Genomic DNA, 23608 nt, shown 5'->3' on the forward strand with positions numbered 1-23608 from the left:
ATTTCAAAACTTACAAACCATAGTAATCAGAACAATATGTTACTGGCATAATGGCAGACAATAAGATAGAAAGTCTAGAAATAAACCTTCATATATATGGCCAAATTATTTTTAACAAAGATGGCAGTACCGTTCAAGAGAAAGGACAGTTTTTTTCAATAAATAGTGTTGGGAAAACAATATCCACATGCAAAAAGAAAAAATTGGCCCCTTACTTTATACTGTATTCAAAACTAACTCAAAATTAATCAAAATCTAAAGATAAGAGCTAAAACTATAGAACATTTAGATAAAAACAGGAAAAAATATTCACAACTTTGGATTTGGCAATTACTTCTTGGATATGACTGTGCCAAAAGCATAGGCAACAAAGGCAAAAAACAGACTAATGGAACTACATCAGAATGATAAATTTTTGTGCATTAAAGGCCACTGTCAACAGAGTGAGAAGGCAACCCAAAGAATGTGAGAAAATGCTTAATAAATAAGGGGTTAATATCTGTAATATATAAAGAACTCCCAACAGATCAACACAACACAAAAACATAAAACAGACAAGGGACTTGGACAAACATTTCTCCAAAGAAAATATACAGATGGCCAATAACCACATGAAAACATGCCTAACATCATGAAGCACTAAGGAAAATCAAATCAAAGCCTTAATAATATACCACTTCACATGAGTTAGGATGGCTATTATTTTAAAAAGAAAGGAACAATTTTTGGCGAGGAGGTGGAAAAATCGGAACACTTGTGCATTTCTGGTGAGAATGTAAACTGTAGCTGTTATGAAAAACAGTATGATGGTTCCTTAGAAAATTAAAAATAAAATTACCATATGATCCAGCAATTCCATTTCTGGGTATACAAAGGTATTGGACTCCAGCAAATATTTGTATACCACTTTCACAGCAGCACAACAGCCAAGGAGAAAGCAATCCATGAAACCATCAACAGATGAATGAATAACAAAACGTGGTGGGTAACAGTGGAATATTATCAGCCTTAAAAAAAAGGAAATTTTCTCACACGTTACAATATGCATGAGTCCTGAAGACATGCTAAGTGAAATGCCAGTCACCAAAGGACAAATACTATATGATTCTACTTATATGAAGTACCTACGTAGTCAAATTCATAGAAACAGAAAGTAGAATTGTGGTTACCAGGAGCTGAGAGGAGTGAAGAAACCGTGTTTAATGCATACAGTTTCAGTTTTTGAAGATGAAAAAAGTTCTGGAGATGGATAATGATGATTGCATACCACTGTGAATGTACATGAAGCTACTGAACTGTATACTTTAAAATTGTTAAAATGATCAATTATTTATATTTTCCTCAACATATAGTAGAATATTAAGAATGTTATCTACATCTGCAAAACTGGAGGCATTTTAATGTATATAATATAGGAGAGGGAAAAAAAACTCAGTCTTCTAATAACCTTGAAAATACCTAAAATATTCTTGTAATCAACTAAACTGATATATATGGGTTTTTTCTTCTAAATCTTTGTATTATTTTAGTTTGTGAAGGTATCTTGTCTCTTATGCAAGTTATATTTGTTCATGTATTCATTCACTTAGAAAATAAATAGTGCTGGGAATTTTTTTCAGGTGTTAGAGCAAGAACAAAAAAAGACAAAGCTCTTGCCACTCATTGGGCTTTACCTTCTAGTGGTTGGGGCTGAGGCCAAGATGTCTACTTTAATTTAGGTTTGTCAAATAAGGAATTGCCAAAGTAATAACATTTGAGATTAAGCTCAAATTATAATAAGGAGATATTCCCATGAGAACTACTTAACATCATAAAACCTGATCAGTAATTTACGTATTGAACAAATTTTGTTGAGGATGTACCATATTCTTGGCCCTCTTGTATACTTGGAAAATAACAGCATGAAATTAATAGAATCCCTAATTTCCTAGGATTGACATTATAATGGAAAGAGCAGATTACAAATATATGTAAATATAAAATGTGCAAAATAAATGCCAAGAAAAACAAAATTAAGCAAGGTAATATGTCACAGAGTAGAAGGAGAGGATAGTGAAAACATGGTAGATAATTTTGGACATAGAAATTAGGTGATGCCTTCTTGTGGAGGTGACATTTGAGCAGAAACCTGAATTCAATGAGCAAGAAGTCATGGGACTATCTAGTTAAAGAACACTGTGAGTAGAGGAAAAAGGTCCTGAAATACCATGTTAGAATATTCTGCAAAAGTGAGTGTGGCTGGAGTGAGTAATCCAGAAAACTATAGGAAATGAGGCCAGAGAAATAGAAAGAAGCCTCATGATTTATAGCTTTATGGGCAATAGTCAGGCTTTGGATTTTACTTGAAGTATCATAGGACCACTTTAGAGGATTTGAAAAGATACAGGATTTAAGTTTTAAAAGAATCATTTCTGATTATTCTTGCTACTGTTTGGAGAATGGGCTTAGGTGAGGTTGAGCAAGATTTGAATAAGGGAGACCAATTAGGAGGCTGCTGCACAACTATAGATAAGAGATAGTGGTGACTAAAATTGATAGCAGTGAAGGTATGGGACAGTGATAAGTTTTGCTAATATATTTGAAGGTAGAACCAACATGTGTCTTATGAATTGGATGTAAAGTCTAAGAGAATGAGAGGAGCCCTGACTAGCTGGTTGAATGGGGTACTATTTCCTGATATGGGGAGCAGTAGGGGGAAGCAGTTTGGGGCACTGAAGAAAGGATTATGTAGATCTGTTTTGGATATGCTTCGGTTGGAATGTTCATTAACCACCCCAGAAGAGTTGTTGTATAGATAGCTAGATATGTAAAAAGAAGCTCAGGAGAGATAATTCAAAGCTGTGTTTGAAAAAAAAAAAAAAAATGAAAGATCAGCTTATATATAATATTTAAAACTTTAAGATTGAATGAGATAATTTAGGGAATTGGTATAGCTAGAGAAGTAGTATCATAACTGAGTTATAGAGCCCTCAACATTTACAAGTTACAAACAAGAAGTAGCTAGCAAGAGACTGAGGAGGTGTGGCCAGTGGAGAAAACCATCAGTACTACTCTTTCAATGAGAAGAACCACTAAACAAAAAATCAGCAAGATATAAAAGAATTGGGCAGTGCTATTACCCAAGATCTAATTCCCATTTACAGAGGGCTTCATGCAACAGTGGAAGAATACACATTCTTTTCATGTGACCACATGGAACATTTACCAAGATTAAACATACCTAAATAGATTTACCTGTACAACATATGACCATGATGGAGTTAAACTAAAAGTCAATTAAAGATAACAGGAAAGTCTCTGAACACTTGGAAATTAAACAACACATTTCTAAATAGTATGTTGGTCAAAGAAGAAGTCTGAAGGAAAATTTTTAAATGTAGTGAACTAATGAAAATGAAAATACAACATATTAAAATCTGTGGGATACAAACAAAGAAATTCTTATGAGAAAATTTACAGCACTAAATACATTAGAAAAGAATAGAAAAAGAAAGCAAAATAAACTCAAAGCAGACAGAAGGAAGGAAATAATACAGATAAAGAAGAATTCAATAAAATTTAAAACAGTAAAACAGTAGATATAGTCAAATCAAAAGCTGGTTCTTTGAGGGATGTCTGGGTGGCCCAGTCAGTTAACATCTGATGTTTGATTTCAGCTCAGGTCATGATTCCAGGGTAGTGGGATCAAGCACCATGTTGGGCTCCCACTGAGCGTGGAGTCTGCTTAAGATTCTCTCCCTCCCAGGGGCAACTGGTTGGCTCAGTCAGTTAAGCGTCCAACTTTGGCTCAGGTCATGATCTCATGGTTCATGGGTTCGAGCCTGCATCCGGCTCTGTGCTGCCCCTCCCCCACTTGTGCTTTGTCTCTCTGTGTCTCAAAAATAAATACACATTAAAAAAAATTTTTTTGAAGATTCTCTCCCTCCTTCCCTTTCTCCCCCTCCCTCATTTGCATGCACACACGCTTGCTCTCTCTCTAAAAAAATTTTCAAAAAAAATTGTTTTAAAAGTTTCTTAAAACTGGTTATTTGAAAAGATTAGTAATCTAAACAAAACTGATTTAAAAAAAAAAGAGAGAAGTGATAGAAAATACCAATAATAAAAAAGAGGCTGTCACTACAGACCTCACAGACTTTTATAGGATAATAAGAGATGACTGAACAACTCAACATGCACAAATTGACCTTGAATATAATGGATCAATTCTTTGAAAACTGCAAACTACCAAAACTCACCCAAAGTGAAGTAGATGATATTAACCATTGTATAACTGTTTTTATTTTTTTTTTATTTTTTTTTTTCAACGTTTATTTATTTTTGGGACAGAGAGAGACAGAGCATGAATGGGGGAGGGGCAGAGAGAGAGGGAGACACAGAATCGGAAACAGGCTCCAGGCTCTGAGCCATCAGCCCAGAGCCCGACGCGGGGCTCGAACTCACGGACCGCGAGATCATGACCTGGCTGAAGTCGGACGCTCAACTGACTGCGCCACCCAGGCGCCCCTGTATAACTGTTTTTAAAATCCATCTTTTTTGTAGAAGCCTTCTGAAAAAGGAACCTCCAGATCAAGATGGTTTCACTGACAGAGTCAACTCATTTTAAGAGACCTACATTACCTTGATACCAAATTACAGAATCCAAAAAATAAAACTACAAATATCCTTCATGAAGAATGCAAAATTACCAAGCAAAGTATTAGCAAATTAAATCTTTTTGATTCTCAATATCAGTTGAGTGTCCCCAATAATTCAGTCCTGTTCTGATACAAACTACCAGGGGTTAGTTTAGACTGCACAGGTTTAAGGGTTCAGTCTCATGGGAATGCTCTTACTTCAGATGCCAGTTGTAAGTCCCAGTCTCTAGACGCTTCAGCCTGACTTGGTTACAAATTCGAGGATTCCTACCACACCCATGACTTTCAGGATTGATAATTTGTTAGAACCACTTACAGAACTCGTGAAAATGTTATACTTACTATTGGTTTATTACTAATACAAATTAATAGCCAGATACAGAGGTATGTAAGTCAAAGTCCAAGCACAGGAGCCTCTGACCCCATGGAGTTGAGGTGAACCACCCTAATGGTATGTGGTTATGTTAACCAATTTGGATGTCCTCTGAACCCTGTTGCTTAGGGGTTTTATGGAGTTTTCCTTGTTTAGGCATGATTAAGTCATTGGCCATTGTTGATTTACCCTAGTTTCTGTCCCTCTCCTTCCTGGAGGTTCCAAGGCTTATTCTTTCTGGCATCTAACCCCATTCTGAAGGCATAGAAGGCCCCACCAAGAGTCATTTCATTAGGATAGACTAAGAGGTTTGTGTTGAATAGCAAAAAAATGCTTCTGTCAACAGTAAATTCCAAAGGTTTTAGGCACTCTGTGCAAAGAACAGTACATATATTTTCTGTTATGTCACACAATTCCAGCATTGTATCAAAAAATAATATCACTATCAATACAAATTAAAACCACAATGAGATACCACCTCACAACAGTCAAAATGGCTGAATTAACAACTCGGGCAACAACAGATGTTGGCAAGGATGCAGATAAAGAGGATCTCTTTTGCACTGCTAGTGAGAATGTAAACTGGTGCAGCCACTCTGGAAAACAATGGAGGTTCTTCAAAAAATTAAAAATAGAACTACCCTACAACTCAGCAATTGCACTACTAGGTATTTATCCAAGGGATACAAGTGTTCTGTTTTAGAGGGACACATGCACCCAATGTTTATAGCAGCACTGTCAACAATAGCTAAAGTATGGAAAGAGCCCAAATGTCCATCAACAGATGAATGGATAAAGAAGATGTGGTATACACACACACACACACACACACACACACACACACACACACACACAATGGAGTATTACTTGGCAATCAAAAAGAATGAATCTTGCCATTTGCAACAATGTGGGTGGAACTAGAGTGTATTGTGTTAAGTGAAATTATAGAAAGACAAATACTATATGACTTCACACATGAGGAATTTAAGATACAAAACAGGGGCGCCTGGGTGGCGCAGTCGGTTAAGCGTCCGACTTCAGCCAGGTCACGATCTCGCGGTCCGTGAGTTCGAGCCCCGCGTCAGGCTCTGGGCTGATGGCTCAGAGCCTGGAGCCTGTTTCCGATTCTGTGTCTTCCTCTCTCTCTGCCCCTCCCCCGTTCATGCTCTGTCTCTCTCTGTCCCAAAAATAAATAAAACGTTGAAAAGAAAAAAAAAAAATTTAAGATACAAAACAGATGAGCATAAGGGAAGGGAAGCAAAAATAATACGAAAAAAAGGAGGAGGACAAAACGGAAGAGACTCTTAAATACAGAGAACAAACTGAGGGTTGCTGGAGGGATGATGGGTGGGGGGGTGGGGTAAATGGGTAAGGGGCATTAAGGACGACACATTGGGATGAGCACTAAGTGTTATACAATAGGGGATGAATCAATGGAACCTGCTTCTGAAATCATTATTGCACTATATGCTAACTAACTTGGATGTTAATTAATTAATTAATAATAAATAAACTTTGAAAAAAAAACTTTAAATAATAAACTATCCCCAAAATGATTGCTTAAAAAAAAAAAAAAAGAATGTCATGACCAACTAGAGTTTATTCTATGAATGCAGGGTTGGTTTCATATTCAAAAATTGTTATAGTCTTCCATTTACTACTCTAAATGAGGAAAAATCATGTCAATTAACATAGAAAGGTCATTTGACAAAATCCAGCAATCATTCATGATATGAACTCACAGAAATAAGGGAACACAGGGAATTTTGTCAACTTGATAAAGAACTAGAAAAAATCTGCAGTTAATCCTATACTTAATGGTGAAAGGCAGACTAATGGTTTCTCCTTAAATTGGAAAAAAAGCAAATATGTGTACTTTTAACAATCAATCTCATTAAACACATTACTGGAAATCTTTCCCTGTGCAATAAGGCAAGAAAAGGAAATTGGAAAGGAAGAAATTAAAATTCCTTTATTGTAGATGACATGATTGTGTAGAAAATTTAGAAGCATGAAGGAAAAAAAAAAACCTCATGTAATAAAAAGTTTTGGAAACTTGCAGGATATGGGATCGATATTTTTTTTTTAAATGTATATACTGGCAACTACCAGTTGGAAACAGCAATGAACAATAGAATGCAGTTTAAACTAGAAAAACCGGAGACACCTGTGTGGCTCAGTTGGTTAAGTACCCAACTCTTGATTTCAGCTCAGGTCATGATATCCAACTCTTGATTTCAGCTCAGATCATGATCTCATGGTTCGTGAGATCAAGCCCCACATTGGGTTCTGCACTGATAGAACAGAGCATGCTTTGGATTCTCTTTTTCCCTGTCTCTGCCCCTCCCTCTCTCACTCTCTCAAAATAAAAGAAATAAATTAAAATTAAATAAAATAGAAGAACAAGATTCTTAAATATAAATAAAAGTAAGTATCTATATGCCAGTAACTCCAAAATGCTAATGAAAGAAATCAAAGAAGACTGAATGAAGAGACATGACGTTGTTTTGGAAAACTTAACAGAGCAAAGATATTGTTTCTCTCCATCTCCCCAAAGATTTAATGTCATTCCTATCAAAATCCAATAGGATTTTTTAGAAAAACTGACTATAACTTATGTGGAAAGACAAAAGAGCAAGAATAGCCAAATCTGTTTTGAAAAAGAAAAAAATTGTTGGAATCACAGTACCTAAGTAGAAGATTTTACTATATAGTAACAGTAGTATTGGCAAAGCAATAGATAGGTCAAAGATCACATAGATAAGTGATACTAGTTATAAAGTCGGACTAGTACACCAAACTGATTTTTGACAAAAAGTGCAGTAGCATTTCAGTGATGAAATCATTGTCTTTTCAACAAAAGGTATTGAATCAATTGGACATCCATAGGCAAAAATGAAGAGTCACCTTGACCCCAAACTTCACACATTATATGAAAATTAATTCAAAATGACCATAAATATAATTGTAAAATGTAAAACTTTTAGAAGAGTACAGAGAAAATTTTTGTGACCTAGAGTTAATTGAAGAGCTCTTACACATAACATCAAAAAAAAAAAAGAGTTAATAAAAGAACAAAACTGGAGCACCTGTGTGGCTCAGTTGGCTAAACATCTGACTCTTGATTTCAGCTCAGGTCATGATCTCATGAATCATGAGATCGAGCCCCCCATACAGCTCTGTGCTGACAGTGCAGAGCCTGTTTTCCCTCTCTCTCTGCCCCTCCCCTGCTCACTCTCTCTCTCAAAATAAATAAGCATTAGGAGGGGCGCCTGGGTGGCTCAGTCAGTTGAGCATCTGACTTCTGCTCAGGTCATGATCTCGCAGTCTGTGAGTTCAAACCCAACGTCGGGCTCTGTGCTGACAGCTCAGAGCCTGGAGCCTGCTTCCGATTCTGTGTCTCCCTCTCTCTGCCCCTCCCCCATTCATGCTCTGTCTCTCTGTCCCAAAAATAAATAAACGTTAAAAAAAAAAATTAGGAAAAAAAGAACAAAACTGGGAAGTTGATCTTTATCAAAATTCAAAAATTTTGCTTCACAAAAGATATTGTTAAAGGGATTTTTTTTAAGCCACAGACTAGGAGAAAATATTTGCATATCTCATACTCAAAAAGGACTTGTGTTCATAATATATGAAGAACTCTAAACTCAATAGTAAGCAAAGAGTAAGATTCAGAATATAGCCTGGTTCCTAAAATTTTTATGTGGGCTAAACCTAGAATAAAGAAATTTCCAGGTTTTCATAAGTACTCACCATTTCTTAAGTTATCCTCTTGTCATAGATTGTACATAGCTGTGCTGTCAGTGAGTATTTAGTGTGATGTTGATTTCTATTAGCTGATAGTCATCACTGTTTCAACTCTAGTTGCCGGGTTATTTTCCCCTCATGTATTGTATCACTCTCCCTTCCTCCCCATTACCACTACTGGTTTTTGCCTGCAGTAGCAGCATCAGAAATTCCAGAATATTACTTCCACAATTTTTTCCTATGCAGAAATATTTTTTATCTAAGCCTGAGTGTGACAGGTCTGTTTCAGAATAGCAGCCAAATTTCTGTTCAGGCAGGGATATAGAAAGAAGGCTCCTTGCCTCCTTTACCTTCTCTTCTCTTTTAGTCTTTCTCCCATTCCACCTGGACTCTGGGCACTTATGCATAATCTTCCATTTAGAGTATGGAATGAGGTAGCAATACTTGCCTGGTCTGTTTCTGAATCACACTGACTAAACCAGTCCTTATGTCTGGTAAGAAATTTGTAAATGACTTCTTCCATTCATCTGGCAAATCTCTGCTACTCTACGAAATCATAGCTTTTTGTCACATTTGCTTCACATCATTCAAATACAGCTGACTCCTCTGTGAATGTTGTGTTCTCTCTCATGATTTGTGTATCTTTTGTTTACATGTATTAATGCACTGACACTTTTATACATATAATCTCCCATTTGTAATCTATTATTTACTTTAAACAAACCCTACAAACAGTACTCTGGACCCACAAATGAATGGATATAAATGTTTGCTCTTCTTTAGACAGTGGCAGTATCAAGAAACAAGGAGAGGAAGGTATTTGAATAAATATTTGATATAAAGTTGAAACATATTTCTTCTGCCTTTTTCTTGTATATAATTTTGGGACCCTTTCACCTAAGATATACATTCTTATTGATTATAGGCAATTCTGAGCTTGAACTGGAAATGTAAGCTCCTTCCCAAATCTAAGAGCTAAAATAAACGTGTGCACATCACACAGCCATCTCCTCACAGAATAATAAATGTAAATAATATACTCTTCAAAACACAGCTTTGTTATTGTAGTGTGTGTTTTGTGTATGTACTAATTCTTCCAAATTCACTATGTATTTTACATTACAGCACACCTGAATTTGGTCTAGCCACAGTTCAATTGCTCAGTAGCCATCTGTGGCCTACTTGCTGCCGTATGAGACAGCACAGTTTTGAACTAAATCATCTCATTCCTAACAGCCTGGAAATTCAAATTTGTAGCTACAAGTCTAATTTCATTTTTTTTACCACTTAATATTGGATATTAAAATGCTCATACCTTTAAGTTCCCAGGTGTTGGACTCATTGTAAATATATATCTTATGTTTAATTTTTATAACTGAGAAATAAAAATGCATGGATTGTATTTCTAATAAATAAGCAAACTGGTTTTAATATAATTTTGTGTCCTTTATGACCTATGTGGTTCAATTAAATACAAAATCTAAAATGTTTTTATATTTTATTGTGTATAAACTACCATAATTATTAATGATAAACACTGGCACTCAATAGACCCTTCCTATGGGACAAAATATTACAGAGTGGGGTAATTATATCCAGTTTAATATTAGAAATGTTTATGTAATATAAGTAGATTATTCTATATGTAGTCTAAGCTTACTTGATCTTATTCAATAATACTGATACATCCAATGGCCATAAAGGTATTTTCCTGTATTTATCATAAAACTTTAACATTTTTTACATATCACATGTAGGCTTTTAATCTACCAAAAATGTATTTTTGTGTATTGCATACATTAAAGGGATCTAATTATATTCTTCTTAGATAACTAATTGTCCCCATATTTATTTAGTCTCTTTTACCCCGCTGATTTTAATGCCACGTTTGTCATATATCAAGTTGCTTTATATGCATGGTTCTATTTCTGTGCCTTCTATTTTTGTGCCTTATCTTGTTTGTCACTCTCTGTGCTGATTACACATTGTGTTAATTATTGTAGCTATAAGTTTTGATATCTGATAGAGAAAATGTTCCTGTGTGATTTCTTCCTTCAGAATTATCTTGATTATTCTTGTCCCTTTGTTTATCCACAGAAATTTAAAACTAATTTTTCTTATCTGACTAAAAAATTATGTTGGGACTTGGATTGATATGATTACATTGTATTTACTGATCAATGTGTGATGAGTTGACATATTTGTGATTTTCAGTCTTTCAGTTCATAACCTTTATTCATATTTTCCTTAAATATTCTGTAGGAATATTTTGAAGTTACCTTCATAAAACTGCTATACATCTCTCATTAAATTGCCCCTTAATAGCTTAGAGATTTTGTTGTTACTGTGAATAAGATTTTTCTAGTAATTTTCTAATGATTATCATTGGTATATGACAAGACTTGAATTTGATGTGTAGATCTTCTGTTCACCAATCTTGCCTTATTCTTTTATTCTTATAGTTTATATATTCTGTTGGATTTCCCATGTATATAATCATTTCACTTGAAAATAAGGATAGTTAGTTCTCTTGCTATAGAATTGTTTTAACTCTTCTTTCTTTTGTTGGTCTTACTGCATTGGCCACAATTCTCATTACATTGTTGAGTAGTAATGGTGTTGTCTGGCATCATTTCTTTGTTCATGATGATACATTATGTTTCTATTCAAAAGAATAGAAACTTATGAAACAGAAACTGGCATTATTTAGTAGAGTAAATGTAAGTACAGTATAATATTCTTTTATTTTAAGTATTTTTCAAGTTACAGAAATTTAGAAAGTACAAATGAAAAATAAAAGGAGGAGTTAAGATGGCGGAGAATTAGGGAGATCCTAGGCTTGCCTCATCCCTTGAACACGGCTCGATAAATATCAAATCATTTTGAATACCCAAGAAATCCATCTGAGGACTAAGAGAGCAAATATGCACAACTAAAGGTGAAAAAAACACCACGTCATGGAAGGTAGGAACTGCAGAGAGTTGATTTGAGGCATGGAAGACATGCAATTGCTGCAATGGGAAGGGAGCCATGATCACAGAAAGAGAAGCAAGAAAGAAAGAGAAAGTAGAATTGCACGCAGAGAATCGCACAAGAAAAACTCTTCTCCAAAACTGTCAGCTAAGGAAAAGAGAGAGGAAGACTATATCAAGTTGTTATGAACAGTGAAACACAGAGTCTGAAATTTTGGAGGTCTGTGACATTGCCAGGGTGGTGCCTGGCAGCCTTACCACTGCTCTAATGAGGAAGGAGGGCATAGTCCAAGGATCCCCTGGGTACCATGGGGAGAGGAAGTTCCCCTGCTTGGAGTGCATTTGGGAGAGGGAGCGTGACCTCTCCAGGGGTGAGGGACCCAGTGGGCACCATTGAGCTACCCTCTTTGCTAACATAGGATTACAGGCTATGGCTGAGGGCTGCAAGTCTTGGTGCCAGCCAGCTCTCTGCTGTGCTTTGCCATAAACTCCAGGCTGCTGCATAGTCTCGCAACTGATTTCTGAAACAAACTGGTAGGCAGCCACATGGCAGCAAGACCCTCCCCCATGGGGTAGACATGGGACCAAAGTGTACAGATCTCTACAATTTGGAGTTTCAGAACCCAGCTGTGCAATCTGAGATAAAGTACAGGAGTGCTTCACCACCTAGCAGGCAGACAAATCAGACACAGGCAGCATGAAGGCACATATCTTGACAGAGGCCAGGGACACAGGAGAAGTCCTTGTTTGCTCTTCTATGAAGGCTTCCTGAGGGGTGGCACAGGTGAGCTCCCCACTCCGGGGATGACAGAGCATGGCCATGCCATTTTCACCACCACCCCTCCCCCATCAGCACTGACCATATCTCACTTCAGTGAGAAAAATAGCACCACCAAGTGGAAGCTGGAGCCCTTTACACCAAGCCCTACCCACCTGCACCCTGCAGGCTCATATACTCTAAGGCAAGCCCACCTGAGAATCAGGTCAACAGGCCCTGCCCCCAGAACAGCAGCACAAACCTTTCACAGGAGCCAAGTCTACTGAGCATAGAGTGCTGTGAAACTTCTACTCTAGGGAAAATAGGATCTAGTTTCCTTTTTATTTTTATTTTTTAAATTTCTTTTAATTTTTCTTATTTTTTTATTATATATATTTGATTTTATTTTTTGGATCTAGCTTTTCATAAGCATAACAAAACATACCTATGATCTAGTTTTTTTTTTTCCTGGACAAAATGACAAGGTGAAAGAATTCACCCCAAAAGAAAGAACAGGAAGTAGGAGTAACAACCAGGGATTTAATCAATACAGATATAAGTAGGATGTCTGAATTACAATTTAAAACAACAATTATAAGCATACTAACTAGGCTTGAAAAAAGTGTAGAAGACGCTAGAGACTCCCTTACTACAAAGATAAAAGAACTAAAATCTAGTCAGGCCAAAATTAAAAATGCTGTAACTGAGATGCAAACCCAAATAGATGCCATGACAACAAGCGTGGATGAAGCAGAGGAATGAATCAGTAATATAGAAGATAAAATTATGGGAAATAAGCTTAAAAGGAGAGGGAAAGAAAGGTATTGGATCACAAAGGTAGATTTAGGAAACTCACTGACTTCTTAAAACAGAATAACATTTGTATTCTATGAGTCCAGAAGATGAAAAGAGAGGAAAAGGAGCAGAAGTTTATTTTAGCATATTGTAGATGAAAACTTCCCTAATCTGGGGAAGGATACACACATCAAAATCCAAGAAGCACCAAGAACTCACATTAGATTCAACAAAAGCTGGCCATTGCCAAGACACAGACAAGGAAAGAATCCTGAAATCAGCGAAGGAAAAACACCCTTAACCTACGAGGAAGGACAGATCAGGTTCACAGCAGATCTACAGAAACATAGGAGGCCAGAGTGAATGGCAGGATATGTTCACTATGCTGAATTGGAAAAATATGCAGCCAAGATTGGTTTATCCAGCAAGGCTGTCATTCAGAATGAGAGATAAAGAGTTTCCCAGACAATCAAAAACAAAAGGAGTTCATGACCACTAAACCAGCCTTGTAAGAAATAAAAGGTGATTCTTTAAGTGGAGGGAAGAAAAGACAAAAAGCAACAAAGACTAAAAACAGAGAAGATCTCCAGAAACAGTGACTCTACAACTAACACAATGGCACTAAATTCATACCTTTCAGTAATCATTCTGAATATAAATGGACTAAATGCTCCAATCAAAAGACATAGGATATCAGAATGGATTAAAAAAACAAGACTCATTTATATGCTGCCTACACAGGAACTCATTTTAGACCTAGACACCTGCATACTGAAAGTGAGGGGTTGGAAAAGCATCTATCATGCAAAGGATGTCAAAAAAACGCCAGAGGGGTGCCTGGGTGGCTTACTGGGTTGAGCGTCCAACTCTTTATATCAGCTCAGGTCAATGATCCCAGGGTCATGGGATCAAGCCAGGCATCAGATTGTGCACTGATCATGGAGCCTGCTCATAATTGTCTCCATCTCTCTCTCATTCTCCCTCCCTCCCTCTCTCTCTCTGGTAAAAAAAAAAAAGAAAAAGTAAAGTAAAAAAAAAAAAAACAAGAAAGAAAAAGAAAACCAGAGTACCCATACTTTATCATACAAACTAAATTTTAAAACAAAGACCCTAGGAGCAGCTGGGTAGCTCAGTAGGTTGAACATCCAGCTTCAGCTCAGGTCGTGATCTCGCAGTTCGTGATTTGAAGCCCCATGTGGGGCTTTGTGTTGACAGCTCAGAGCCTGGAACCTGCTTTGGATTCTGCATCTCCCTCTCTCTGCCCCTCCCCTGTTCGCACACTGTCTGTCTGTCTCTCTCTCTCTCTCTCTCTCTCTCAAAAAATAAACACTAAAAAAAAAAAAAAGATTGTAACAAGGGATGATGAAGGTGGGCATTACATCGTAATTAAGGGGTCTATCCATCAAGAAGATCTAACCATTGTAAATAATTATGCCCCTAACAGGAAGTACCCAGATTTATAGATCAATTAATAATAAACATAAAGAAACTCATTCATAATAATACAATAATAGTAGGGGGCTTTATCACCCTACTTACAGCAACGGACAGAACATCAACAAGGAAATAATGGCTTTGAGTGACACATTGCACCAGATGGACTTAACAGGTTTATTCAGAACATTTCATCCTATAGCCACGTTCTTTTCAAGTGCGCATGAAATATGCTCCAGAACAGATCACATACTGGGTCACAAATCCGTCCTTAACAAGCACAAAAAGATCGAGATCATACCATGCATATTTTCTGACCACAATGCTATGAAACTTGAAGTCAACCACAATAAAAATTTTGAAAAGACCACGCATACACAGAGGTTAAAGAACTAAAAACTGAATGGGATAACCAGGGAATTAAAGGATGAAATTAAAAAGTACATGGAAACAAATGAAAATGAAAACACGACAGTCTAAAACCTTTGGAATGCAGCAAAACCAGTCCTAAGAAGGAAGTATTTTACAATACAGGTCTACATCAAGAAGCAAGAAAAGTCTCAAACACACAACCTAACCTTACACCTAAAGGAGGTAGAAAAGGAACAGCAAATAAAGCCTAAAGTCAGCAGAAGAAGGAAAATAATAAAGATTAGAGCAGAAATAAATGATATAGAAACAAACAAAAAACAGATCGGGTCAACACATTGAGCTGGTTCTTTGAAATAATAACATTGATAACCTCCTAGCCAAACTTACCAAAAAGAAAAGAGAAAGGACACCAATAAAGAAAATCACAAATGAAGGAGAGATCACAGTCAACACCACAGAAATACAAACAATTATAGAGAATATTATGAAAAACTATATACCAACAAACTGGGTAATCTGGAAGAAATGGACAAATTCCTGGAATCATACAAACCACCAAAACTGAAACAGGAAGAAATAGAAAATCTGAACATAACCAGCAAAGGAATTGAATTCATAATCAAAGATCTCCCAACAAACTAAAGCCCAGAGCCAGATGGCTTCCCAGGGGACTTCTACCAGACATTTAAAGAAGAGTTAATACCTATTCCTCTCAAACCATTCCAAAAAAATAGATATGGAAGGAAAGCTTCCAAACTCCTATGAGGCCAGCATTACCTTGATTCCAAAACCAAAAACCCCACTAAAAAGGAGAATTACAGGACAATCTCCCTGATGGACAGGTATACAAAAATTCCTAAAAAGGTACTAGCAAGTCAAATCCAAAAGTACATTAAAAAAATTACTCACCATGATCAAATGGGATTTATTCCTGGGCTACAGAGCTGGTTCAACATTCACAAATAAATCACATTAATAAAAAAATTAAAAGAACCATATGATCCTCTGAATAGATGCGGCAAAAGCATTTGACAAAATACAGCATCCATTCTTGATAACAGCCCTCAACAAACTATGGACAGTTGGAACATACCTCCACATCATAAAGGCCATATACTAAAGACCTACCATTAATATCCTCAATGGGGATAAACTGACAGCTTTTCCTCCTCAGTCAGGAACAAGACAGGGATGTCCACTCTTACCACTGCTGTTTAATATAGTACTAGAAGTCTTGACTCACTAATCAGACAACAAAAAGAAATAAAGACATCCAAACTGGCAAGGAAGAGTTAAACTTTCACTATTTGAAGACAACATGATACTCTATGTAGAAAACCCAAAAGACTGCCAAATAATTGCTAGAAAGAATCCGCCAAATAATTGCTAGAACTAGTACATGAATTCAACAATGTCCCAGGATATAAAATCAATGTACAGGGGCACCTGGTGGCTCAGTTGGTTAGGCGTCCAACTTCAGCTCAGGTCATGATCTTGCAGTTTGTGAGTTTGAGCCCCATGTCGTGCTCTGTGCTGACAGCTCGGAGCCTGGGTCCTGCTTTGGATTCTGTGTCTCCTTCAATCTCTGCCCCTCCCCCACTTGTGCTCTATCTCTCTCTATCAAAAATAAATAAATATTTTAAGAATTTTTTTTTTCAATGTTTATTTATTTTTTGGGACAGAGAGAGACAGAGCATGAACGGGGGAGGGGCAGAGAGAGAGGGAGACACAGAATTGGAAACAGGCTCCAGGCTCTGAGCCATCAGCCCAGAGCCCGACACGGGGCTCGAACTCACGGACCGTGAGATCGTGACCTGGCTGAAGTCGGACGCTTAACCGACTGCGCCACCCAGGCGCCCCAGAAATTTTAAATCAATGTACAGAAATCTGTTGTGTTTCTAAACACCAATAATGAAGCAGCAGAAAATGAAATCATGGAAATGATCTCATTTACAATTGCACCAAAAACAATTAGATACCCAAAGAGGTAAAAGATCTGTCCTCTGGAAACTACAGAACTCTTATGAAAGAAATTGAAGAGGACACAAATGCAAAAACATTCAATGCTCGTAGGTTGAAAGAGCAAGCATTATTAAAATGTCTGTACCACCCAAGGCAATCTACACATTTAATGCAATCCCCATCAAAGTACCACCAGTAAATTTCACAGATCTAGAACAAACAATCCCAAAATTTGTATGGGATCACAAAACACCCCAAATAGCCAAAGCAATCCTGAAAAAGAAAAGCAAATCTGGATATATCACGATTCCAGATGTCAAAATACATGACAAAGCTGTAGTCAAGACAGTATGTAGTCATCAAGACATAGATAAAATGGAACAGATTAGAGAACCCAAAAATGGACCCACAACTATAATCTAATCTTCAACAATGCATGAAAGAATATCCAATGGAAAAAGGTCTCTTCAGAAAATGGAGCTGGGGAAACTGGACAGCAACACACAGGAGAATGAAATTGTCCAACTTACTTATACCACACACAAAAACAAATTCGAAGTGGATGAAAGACCTAAATGTGATACAGGAGACCATCAAAATCCTGGAAGAGAAAAAAGGCAGCAACCTATCTGACCTCAGCCAGAGCAACTTCTTATTTGACATGTCTCCAGAGGCAAGGGAAACAAAAGCAAAAAAATGAACTATTGGGACTTCATCAAGATAAAAAAACTTCTGCACAGCAAAGGCAACAATCAACAAAACTAAAAGGCAGCCAACAGAATGGGAGGAGATATTTGCAAATGCCATACCAGATACAGGGTTATTATCCAAAATCTATAATGAACTTATCAAACTCAGCACCCAAAAACAAATAATCCAGTGAAGAAATGGGCAGAAGACATGAATAGACACTTTTCCAAAGAAGACATCCAGATGGCTAATAGACACATGAAAGGATGCTCCACATCACTCATCATCAGGGAAATACAAATCAAAACCACAGTGCAGCACCACCTCACACCCGTCAGAATGGCCAAAATTAACAACACAAGACACAACAGATGTTGATGAGGATGCAGAGAAAGGGGAACCCTCTTGCACTGTTGGTAGGAATGCAAATTGGTGCAGCCACTCTGGAAAACTGTATGGAGGTTTTCAAAAAGTTAAAAATAAAACTACTCCATGACCCAGCAATTGTACTATTAGGTATTACCTAAAGATACAAAAATACAGATTTGAAGGGGTACATGCATCCCAGTGTTTATAGCAATATTATACAAATGGCCAAACTATGGACAGAGCCCAAGTGTCCATCAACTGATGAATGGATAAAGATATGGGATATATATACAATGGAATATTATTCAGCCATCAAAACGAATGAAGTCTTGCCATTTGCAACAGCATGGATGGAGCTAGAGTGCATTATGCTAAGTGAAATAAATCAGTCAGAGACAGACAAATACCATATTAGTTCACTCATATGTGGGATTTAAGAAACAAAACAGATGAACATATTGGAGGGGGGAGAAAAGCGAAGAGGGAGACAAACCATAGAGACTCTTAATAATAGAGAACAAACAATGATAGAGGGTGATGGAGGGGTGTGGGTGGGGGATGGACTAGACGGATGATTGATATTTAGGAGGGCACTTGTTATGATGAGCACTGAGTATTGTATGTAAGTGATGAATCACAGAATGCTACTCCTGAAACCAATATTGCACTGTATGTTAACTAACTAGAATTTAAAGAAAATTTTGAAAAAGAAAAAAAAACTAAATTAAAAGCACCCATAATGACATCATCCACAGATGATCACTATTTGCATTTTGGTCTATGGCAGAATCATAATTTAGGCTTGGAAATCAGTCTGAAAAAGGCAAAATTACTCTTGAAAATTCATTAAATCACCCATAAATGTATGTATGTGTATGTGTGTGTATTTGTATATGGATTTGTGTAATCCATGTTAACACATAATATATATTGTGAAGTGAAATAGAAAATACATATGAAAATGCATTCCTCTAGCCTTTTTACTATATTTCTGGAATTATTGGACAGCATATATATTAATCTCTCAGTCTGTGAAGCATTATACATATAGTAGAATTTAGGACCTTAAATGTGTGTGTGTGTGTGTGTGTGTGTGTGTGTGTGTGTGTGTGTGTGTGTGTGTGTATCAACTCCAGTATGTAAATGATGTTCACTCCACTGACTTGAGCACTTGTGCTTGTTTAAGGTACAACACCATCATATGAAAAGGTACCATATTTTATAAATATCTGTTTTTGTATATTTGCTTGCATTTTGGTTTAGATTCATGATTGGCATTTCACAGAAGATGCCCTTTATAATGCAAAAGCAGCAATTTAAGAAATATAATAGCAGAGAAGAGGCCTCAGATTTTCACATTCCAAGAATGTATAGTATTCATTCTTAGTCCTTTCAGGAAGTGGACGACTAATGTCAACTAAACAAAAGAGAATAACATCAAAAGATTTAGGAACATGAATCCATGCAAGGGAAACTATTAAAATAACAGAAATCTGGTATATAAAACCCATGTTAACTTTTAAAATGCTTTTTAAATGTTTTTAGGTCTTAGAAACTCCTTCCCTCCCTTCCGAATAAGTGAACATCAGAAGCCAAGCAGATCACCAGAGTGAGAATAGAACATATTTGTCATTTTTCATATGATATAGACTTTGAATTGCGAGATCATGACCTGAGCCAAAGTCAGACGCTTAACCAACTGAGCCACCCAGGTGCCCAGAAATAGAGTTCTAAAGGGCAAAGGAGAAACCATGGACTGACCAAATCCAGGCTCCTTTTTTTTTTATCATAACTGAGGTATTTAAATACACTTCCTCAGGTTTTTTCCCATTGAACATAAAGTGAACTCATGGTCTTTTCCACAGTAGTTCAAGACTCTACATTTTCAACCACTTATTATTTGTTAGCATGATTAGCCTAACACGGGAGTCATAGTTAATATTTTCTATAAAGTTTCATTATCATCGGTATGCCATTACCTGGCAGTTTTAAAGCCATCATTATCCCAAGAACAGAGAATTTTATCTTACTTTTGAGTAATGGTAAAAAGTAACTTAAGATGATGAACTTAAATCTTAAGTTTGGTCACTTAGGGTCACTCAGGGCCAAGAAAGACCTGACTAGGAAAAAGTTTTCAGTTTTATAGAAGCACTAATTGTGCTTCTTCTTTTTCTTTCAAAGTTTTAGTTAATTATCTAAATGTTTTGTCCTCTGCTTAATAAAGGGTTTAATAGGTGATTATATACACAGTCCTGGTTTAATCTTATTTTAATGTATTCTCATTGATGGGACAATGCCCTTTTTTAAAGATACATAATTATCTTAACTCAGCATGTTATCAGACTGTTCCCAAGAAGATAAAATTGAACTTAAATGTGATTAGTTCTTTTGTCTCACAGGTAATCAAGTACTTTGGATTTCTTATCTTTCATGAACTAATGGACATTTCACAGTTGATTTTAGAATGTGATGTAAAAAGAAAATATGCCTGGTGCCAATACAGTTTGTTTTCCTTGATTGAATTTCATTGGTATCCCCAAATACAAATGAATATGACTGATATTTATCTAAAAACAATACATACAGATGAATCAGTTGTCCAAAGAAGCCATCTTCATAAAATAGGCATTTCTCTACTGATGTTTAAAACACTTCAAAAATTCTTCTGTAATAATTGCCTATATGGGAAGTGACTACTAATGGGTATGGGATTTTATGTGAGCATGATGAAAATAATCTCAAATTTGATAATGCCAATGGTTGTATAACCTAATGAATATACTACACTACTAAATTGAACACTTTAAAATAGTGAATTTTATGATGTATGAATTATATTTCAATAAAAATAAGTCCATTAAAGAGTCAGGTTTACATAAGTCTCACTGCTTCATATATACTTTGATTTTGTACAAATATTATACTAACGAACCTATTTACTGACCTTAATAATAATACCTAAGTTCACATTTACTGCTCACATTGAAGATTTACCATCACTGAAGATCACAGAAGACTCAGCAGTTTCTGACGGCATCCTCAAAGAGGAATCACATAGCTGTAAGCAATGACATTGAAATAAGTGTAGAACATTACTAGGAGCTTACCTGGAGGATGCAAGATTTGTGTGTTCTGAGATTGCTTTTTTATAAAAATGAGTCATATCAACTTGTCACTTTCAGTCTTTTCTTGTGCAACAATCCAAGGCTAGTCTGGGCTTTGTCAGGTATCTCAGCAGGCAGACCAGAGAAATATTTGACTGTCTTCAGATTCAGAGTGTTATTGGGGATAAAGTCCATTGGGGGTAAAGTAAGCTACATCTCCACCATTTTCCTTTGTTTCTAACTTATTTGGTCACTTCTAAAATAGAGAAACTTAGGAGAAACAGGCTTAACAATAAATTAAGTTTTAGTGTTTATTTTTCTTATTACAAAAGCATTACTTATAAACTTTTACTTAAATATTTATTGAGTGCCTATTGTATTGAAGCAGACTTTGGATGCTGAAGATACAAGTGTGAATAAGAGAGATAAATTTGCGAAAGGTAGGCAATAAACAAGCAAATCAAAAATAGGAAAAATATAAAGTAGTGCTAAGACTAGGCTGTGAATTAAAAATAGGTGATGTGAGAATGACTGGGGACTATAAGAAAATACTGTTTTCTGCTTACTACAGAAATATAAGTACATATCAAAAGAAATAAAGTAAAACATGCCTAAAACCCTGCCTACCAAGAGACAACCACCATTAATCTTGGGTATGTATCCATCTTGGGTATGTATCCTTCCAAAACCTGCTCTAAGTCTCTGTGTGCTCACGAGTGTGTGTATGAGTATGTGCGTGGTGTTCCATTTGTATTACAAAACAAGATCATACCATTAATACTGTTTTGTGACATGTTTTCTCACTTAATGTATTATGAACAATTTTATGTCAATAATAATTACTTTTGTAATATTTTAATTGTAAAATATTCCATTGGGTTAATTTAACCAATCTTTAGTAATTGAATGCTTGCACTGTCATGCAGCATAATTCAAAAAAAAAAATCACATGAGATGTATTTAGCTAAAGTTCACATATTCAAAGAAATCATTTCTAATGTTGAATGACATGTTCTCTCAATCACAGGGTTTTGGTTTTTTTTGTTTTACCCTTTATCTGCCCCCAAGGACATTCTACAAGGTGGAATCTTCAGCTGTTGACACTTCTTAACTGTATTTCTCTCCTGGGCTATTCCATTCAGATTTATAGCACAAGTTATCTTAACCTCTAAGTGAATAACTCCCAGATCTGTATCTCACACCTTGCCTTGTCTGTCATGTAGATATCCAACCATAATCATAGTTCCCCTTCTCTTTACATCCAACCCTTGCTCATAATTCCCAGTTTACTACAAAGATATTATCATGGCCCCTATCATTTTAGCCTAGAAGAGTTAAATTACCTTTCTTTTCCATCATCACTGCCACCTCCCTGGATCAAGTCACTTTGTCCCTACCTAGAATTACTGTAACAGTTTCCTCATCGATTCTCTGTCCCTCTGTGATGCCATCTCCATTTCAATTCCGTCTGGATCCTCTGGATCTTTGCATCCTTTGTCTTCAAAATCTTCTCATTCCACCCTCTTTCCTTCATTCTTTAAGTAATTGCAAGTCTCTCCAGAATTTTTAAAAAAAAAAAATTGTGACTCTGGACAATCTCTACTATAATCACTTCAGATTCACCTGTCATTTTAGCGTCAACCCACTCCACTCTACTAAATATCTCATTCAGCCCCAATGACTTCTAATTGACAAATCCAGTGAGCACTTAGTCTTTATGTCACCAGATTCTTGCCTACTATGGGTTGTTGATGATTTACTCCTAAAATTCTTCTGGTCTTCTCTGTACCCTCTCTAACTGCTCCTATACCATCTCTTCTGAGAACCCCTTTTCATCTGGGCCACTGTAACTACTGGTGTTTCTTGGGGTTGCATTCTCAGCCCTTTGTTCTCCTGCCTGTTCATCACCTACTTTGGCTATTCTAAATGCCACTTATAAGCTTAAGACTTTTAAATCCCTTTATCTAGGCCTTATACCTGTGTATATTAGTGCCTAATAGATCTTCCCCTGAAAGCTGTACCTATGGCACCCCAAACCTGAAAGTATCTTCTCTCCCCGAAACCTGTTCATAGTGTACTGTTTATCTCAGGTGGTGGTACCATCACTTACATTATTCAAACCAGAAATGTGGAGGTCGTCCTTCATTTCCCTCTTTCCTCATTTCCTCTTTCCCTTTCCCCTACATCTAAACCAGAACTGGTATAATTTCCTAACATATCCTTGTTCCTTTTGCATGTGTACTTTATAAATTGTGTTATATCCATGAATTTCTCATTCTTAAAGTCTGAATATCCTGTTTTTGGTCTCACCCAACTAACAAATAAAATGATCACATTTTATATTTCATTTTTCATAATAAAAAATTACATATAATAGTAACTAGAAAGAAGGTGCTGTA

The 23608-nt window shown here is 36.3% G+C and overlaps 1 protein-coding gene and 1 long non-coding RNA gene across 5 annotated transcripts in view; one reads left to right on the forward strand and one right to left on the reverse strand.

Moving 5' to 3' along the window:
• ITFG1 (integrin alpha FG-GAP repeat containing 1) overlaps positions 1-23608 on the forward strand; it is a 358049-nt gene that overhangs the window by 186765 nt on the left and 147676 nt on the right. The gene's annotated exons all lie outside the window — the stretch shown is intronic.
• The window catches only part of LOC147573490 (uncharacterized), a 50348-nt gene that overhangs the window by 25008 nt on the left and 1732 nt on the right, over positions 1-23608 (reverse strand). The window contains exon 2 of one of the 3 annotated variants that reach the window (XR_015244821.1): positions 21050-21163. The exons of the other annotated variants lie outside the window; for them this stretch is intronic. This is a non-coding gene — a long non-coding RNA (uncharacterized LOC147573490). The remainder of the gene's footprint in view (positions 1-21049; positions 21164-23608) is intronic. 3 annotated transcript variants of the gene reach the window in all.

Source organism: Puma concolor, chromosome E2 (assembly GCF_028749965.1).
Source record: "Puma concolor isolate L17-30 chromosome E2, mPumCon1.1.hap2, whole genome shotgun sequence".
NCBI classification, from domain to species: domain Eukaryota; kingdom Metazoa; phylum Chordata; class Mammalia; order Carnivora; family Felidae; genus Puma; species Puma concolor.